The sequence below is a fragment of the Patiria miniata genome, unplaced genomic scaffold (assembly GCF_015706575.1).
Source record: "Patiria miniata isolate m_02_andy unplaced genomic scaffold, ASM1570657v1 HiC_scaffold_26, whole genome shotgun sequence".
NCBI classification, from domain to species: Eukaryota; Metazoa; Echinodermata; class Asteroidea; order Valvatida; family Asterinidae; genus Patiria; species Patiria miniata.
This window is the reverse complement of record NW_024037065.1, coordinates 4,195,488-4,200,920: the sequence shown is the minus strand read 5'-3', so window position 1 is coordinate 4,200,920 and position 5,433 is coordinate 4,195,488. Positions and strand designations below refer to the sequence as shown.

The window sequence follows — 5,433 nt, the reverse complement described above, 5'->3', positions numbered from 1 at the left end:
ATGCTCCTAAGAACTTAAAAGCAAGGGCCCAATGCTGGAGCAACTACAAACATCACTGCACGGTAAAAGTCTTCATTTCATGCAGCCCATTAGGTCATATCAATTATCTTTCAAAAGTTTACGGAGGTAGGGCTTCAGATGATCAGATTGTGAGAAAGTCAGGTTTTATGAGTAGCAAGTATCACATGCCAGGGGATCAGGTGTTAGCAGATAGGGGCTTTACACTCCAAGATGAATTTGCTGCAGCTTGTAGTGCATCATTATTGTTGCCTGCATTCACCAAGTGGAAAAGCCAACTTACTGCACAAGAAGTGGAAACCTGTAGGAAAATATCTAGTGTCAGGATACACATAGAGCGCATCATTGGACTGTTGAAAAATAGATACAAAATACTGCAAGGTACACTTCCAATGCAAACCGTCAGCACATTTCATATGAAATAGAGGAGAAGTCTTTTGCCAGCGTTGATAAACTTGTTCGGGTCTGTGCAGCTCTTTTGAATCTCGGGGAGAGTATTGTGTTTAAGGAATCCTAAATCAGGAATTTTGATTCTACCAGGGGAATAAATAGAGGTACGTGTATGAGCCCAGTATTTAACAAGTACATGTATGTTTAAAAGCTGTTAGGGGCAATTATTAGTGGTGAAATTAATATCCTGATTTTAAAATTTGGTTCAAATTCCACTATTCTGTTTGGATTTTAAAAAGCGGATATTCGAAACCAACCTTGATAAAATGACGCCTTCGAGTGTTTGTGACGCAGGCTAAAAAAAAAAAGAAAAAATCTGGTACATTTCCCAATTTCTGTCATGTCTCCGATTGCGACCCCATATACCTAATAGTGGTCTCCTTGATTCATGAATAGCCTGTCAATTTGAATGGTAAGATGTTGACCCAGTTCCCGGCCATTTCTCACCATTACAGATCTGGAGGGCATTGCTGCATTTCACTCGTCTCTTTTGTTTGGCAGGAATGCGAGCTCAAAGGAACCATTATTCGGTTTGAAAAAAAAATTAGGATGACTGGATTTTGAAATTCTGATATCTCCCACCACTACACATAAAGTATTGTTAATTTACCAAGAACAGCTTCAATCGTCCTACACCCATGAACATTTTCTTCCTCTTGAATAACATTTGTGTGAAGTTATACTTCTGCATTTAAATGTACTTGGTTTCTATATTTAGTGCAATGTCCAAGTTTTAAAGAATAAATCTTTGGCCGGTATGCATTGAAACTTGTTTGATGTTCAGCATTTCCTTCATTCATTCTAAACTGGAGTACTTCTACTTTAAATCCACCAAGTACAAATTTGTTGTGGTGGGGGGGGGGGATGAAGGGGTATGACATCCCTTCGCAGTATTGGGTTTGTCGGAAAACACTGATCAGAAAACAATTCACAGATTGATACATGTAGTACAAAAGGACCAGTACTGCCCCTTTATTTCAGATTCAAATTCAGATTCAAAATGAACATACTGTGAAATATGCGGTATAGAGAGACTGTCATAATTAGCATTTGGGGAAATGATTGAAATGTTTACAAGAAACCTGGTATTGTGGCAATAGAGGGCGCTGTTGAAGCTATCGTAGAACCTTTTGGAGAAAATAAAATGATTAAAAAATGCGCGCTGACCAGAGACCAAATTTGTTTTGCCTAATAACTACTTTGTATCACTTTAAAAATGCTCAGATTTTCTTTTTTTTTGACAAATTAATAAGAAATAAAGTCAATGAAAAAAAAAAGTAGAACAAAAGTATGCACTGTTTTAAATCTGGCAAGGTTCCATCCGGAGATATTCCAAGCATCACTGTTTGACAGCACACTTGCAGTTCATTCTTCCTTCTTCTTTTGATTCATGCAGTTTGCACAGCTGCGCGACGGGCGGTTCGAACGCGCCGATGTACTTTTTCTTTCATATTTGCCCCCCCCCCCCAAATAATTCCTGGTTACGGGCCTGCCTGTGCCACAATTGCATTAAACATTGTGTTTATAGGTTGGAATGGAAATTTTTATGGAACTAATACCCTGCCATGCAGTCACAGTGAGCAGCAGTTACAACGCCCTTCCGATTGACAGCAACCCAGGGATGATGAGGCTCCTCCGTCACCCTCCACGATGGCTTCACGTCACACCTGAAGATGTAGTTTCCCCCAATCTTTTGATGGAAGATGGTCTGCACCCATCAAGAAAGGAAAAATTTATGTGCTTCTAGCGAACGATAGTTCGTCATAGCTTGATCAGTAAAGACTCCTAAAAAAATGAAAGAAAAAAAGTATTGTTGAGTCAATTGCTCTCATTATGACAAAAAACAGGTTTCATTCATGTTTTGGAAGATACGCCTAGTGCCCTGTTTCTTCACTACTCACGGAACAGCAATCTTTAACTTAAGCCATGACTTAAGCCACCATTTACAGAATTCATGCAATTTCCTCAAATTTCTCCGTGACCATGCATCAACTTTCCCACATGTATGTAGCTATCAACATTGTTTGGCTTTGTTTTTTTTTTTTTTTTTTTTTCATTTCATTTTATTTATTTATTCATTTTATTTTATTTATTTATTTGTTTATTTATTTATTTACTGTAATTTTTAATTGTATATTTAATGATATTTTGAATGGGGCCTAACTGCTTAATTTTATAAATATTTTATTTAATGAATTTTATCCTAAATGTATTAATCACTGTTACCCAATAGTTTAGAGAGCCCCTCGACAGAAACTTGTTTCTTTTGGGTAATCCTGTGGGAGCTTTTTGGGTGTTGTTTTCTGGGTTTTTTTTCTGTTATGTACGTTACTACTCAGTGTTATTAATGTAATTGTTTTGTATGGCCTAACGTTAGTTCACTGTTTGTATTATCCTGGAAAATGAAATAAATAAAAATAAAAGGTAAAACAAAAATAGTCCGGTGATTGAGCAACATTTACCGTAAAAAAGCTAGCATATTTTATTTTATAGTAAACGCAGGCCTACCTGGTGTCCTGATTAGGTAGTGGTATATGTCCGGGTATTCTATTTTAGGCCAGTCTCGATGGTCGTTGATCCACGAGTCGGCGGGGTACTGATATGGACATAATAAGTCAGAGCCAACTAGGTGCAATTTCTCACGATACCTCCCCAATGCCGGACCTGGCAATGATTCCATGTACTGATAGGACATGCTGCTGTAAAAGGTAATCAAAAAACGCCGAAATAAGCTGTAAATCAAGTACAATCCGTTTAGCTTTCGCTCAAAGAAGTCGGCAAACAACACACGTACGCAGCACGAGGTCAGGTCACAGGCGGCTCGAGATAATTATATTCAGGACTAGACTCGGACGATTTGTATTTTGTTCTTTTGTTTACTCTGTCGAGGTCACCAGGGGCGTGTTTTGGCGGTCATGACCAGAAGCATGTTTCTGACATTGTCCAAGGCTCAGCCAATGATCAGATTTGGTCGACAGTGACCAAAGCTGGTCATTTGCCGAATCATTGATGACGCCAGAAACATATGTCGAGGTCACCTGTGTCAATCATGCATGACACATGGACGGGCTTGCCCCTTCGCCAATATGCCGGCGCGTTACCAAGGACGATGTGACGAGTCACGCCGACCGCGAGAATAGTGATCTATCAACCATGGCGAACAATGATGTCCTAAACAGTCAAATTTAGCAGTGAGAAATTTGAAGCATATTTACTGATTAAGCCAGGCCTACTTAAAAAAAACACTGAAAATTTTTGGGAAGAGTTCACACGGACAACACTTAAAATTATTAGTGACCTACAAGCCATGGAATGCAATGACATGTCCTTAAAAGTCCAATTCAGCAGTGAGAAAATCGAAGCATCTACTTAGAAAACACTTAACTTTCAATTTTTCAGAGCACTTTCGTTCATCGTAAAAAATGCATAGGGTTGTTATGTTTTTATGCACGCCATGCCACAAACAACATGCACAGCCTGCCAAGTGGGATACCCCGTGTACGGAACTCTTTCATGTCTTTCCCCCAACGATTTCCTCAAATTATGTTAACCACCCAAAACAAAACATACATCTTCACACTTTTAGGTACACCCAAATGAAAATAGTGGACATTCAATATTGAACTAATCCGACAGACCAACAATTTCTATGAAGTTTTCTTTGCTTCAGTGTACACAAATCACACTTACGCTGTCTTGCTGAACGTGCTGAACAATGGCGCGATAAGATGAATCTGCGCTACACACCTGCATATCCCGCATACACTTGCGCAATCCATCGATCCTGTACATTATGTTGACACGATCTGAACGCGATCTGTCGATACTGCGACCAATCGACCGAGAGCAGAGCGCGATTAAAACATCGCGCATCCTCTTATTCGCCCATCACAAAAATATGGCTCCGCTCCATTCAAAGACATGACACTAATGAGGCGGAAACCAAACTTGTATTCCTACGTAATACGCATGCGCGCAACGCAGTGCTGCTCCAAGTGAGGGCGCTAATCATTATTCTGATGTAGTCAGGTTCACTATGTTAAGAAATATAGTTTCGTTCAAATTTTTTGGAGATTAGCAAACATATACATTTTTAGAATCTTCAGAGCATGGAGAATCGGAAAATCAATGTTGGCATTTGCGTAGACACCTGTATGGCGGCCATCTTGGATTTTCAAAATGGCCGCCATAAAATACATAATTTGCGCTGTTTTCGGCTTCTTGTCAACCAAAAAACATAATTTAAGAGGCTAATCCTTTGTTTTTTGGGTCAAGGACTCTACTAAAAGCCACACGATAGTGCTCCGGATTATAGAAAACACCAAAATTTCTTTATATTTGTGACATATCAGTGCTAATCCTATGTTTTCTGGTGCATATACGCCACAGAGTGGAACAATAATATTCCCCTTACATTTTTCGATCTACAAACTCTTTATGTTACAGGATACAAATTATATGGCCCCGCCCAAACAAAACTTTCTATTGCTGTGGCCAGAACAACAGAGGGCGACGTTGGGAGTGGTAATCCAGTGCACTTAATTAAATTTGCATTGTTTCAGTTGTTATGCCCAAAATTTACTCTCACTTTTCTATTCTCCCACAGGTATGTTCAATTTTTTTCTTACGGTCATGTTTTAATTTAACTGTCATAGATTAAGGATGGCTACTTGTTTTAACTTTATTGTTAAAGATGTTGAAGGATTGAATGGATGGAAAGTTATGTAAGTTTCAGATCTGTTGTTTCAAAGTAACATGCAAACTGTGCATACATTATTTAAATCTGCACAAACCACAAGTCACGAGTAAGATAATTCTGATTATATTGAATTCCATGCTTATTGTCACTTTATAGTAGGACACTGTCATTCTGTCCATTTGTAGATAAAGCTGTGGATATTATGCCTTACTGAGCTTTTGGGGAATCGCTTGATAAATTTGAGATATACATGTACATTTTACGTA

General features: G+C 38.7%; 1 long non-coding RNA gene across 1 annotated transcript; it reads right to left on the bottom strand.

Moving 5' to 3' along the window:
* Positions 1-1,411: 1,411 nt before the first annotated feature.
* On the bottom strand, positions 1,412-3,570 carry LOC119733813. The gene is made up of 2 exons (XR_005271983.1): positions 2,977-3,570; positions 1,412-2,253 (listed from the first exon to the last, which is right to left on the bottom strand). It is a non-coding gene; the product is annotated as an uncharacterized LOC119733813 (long non-coding RNA).
* Positions 3,571-5,433: the final 1,863 nt, after the last annotated feature.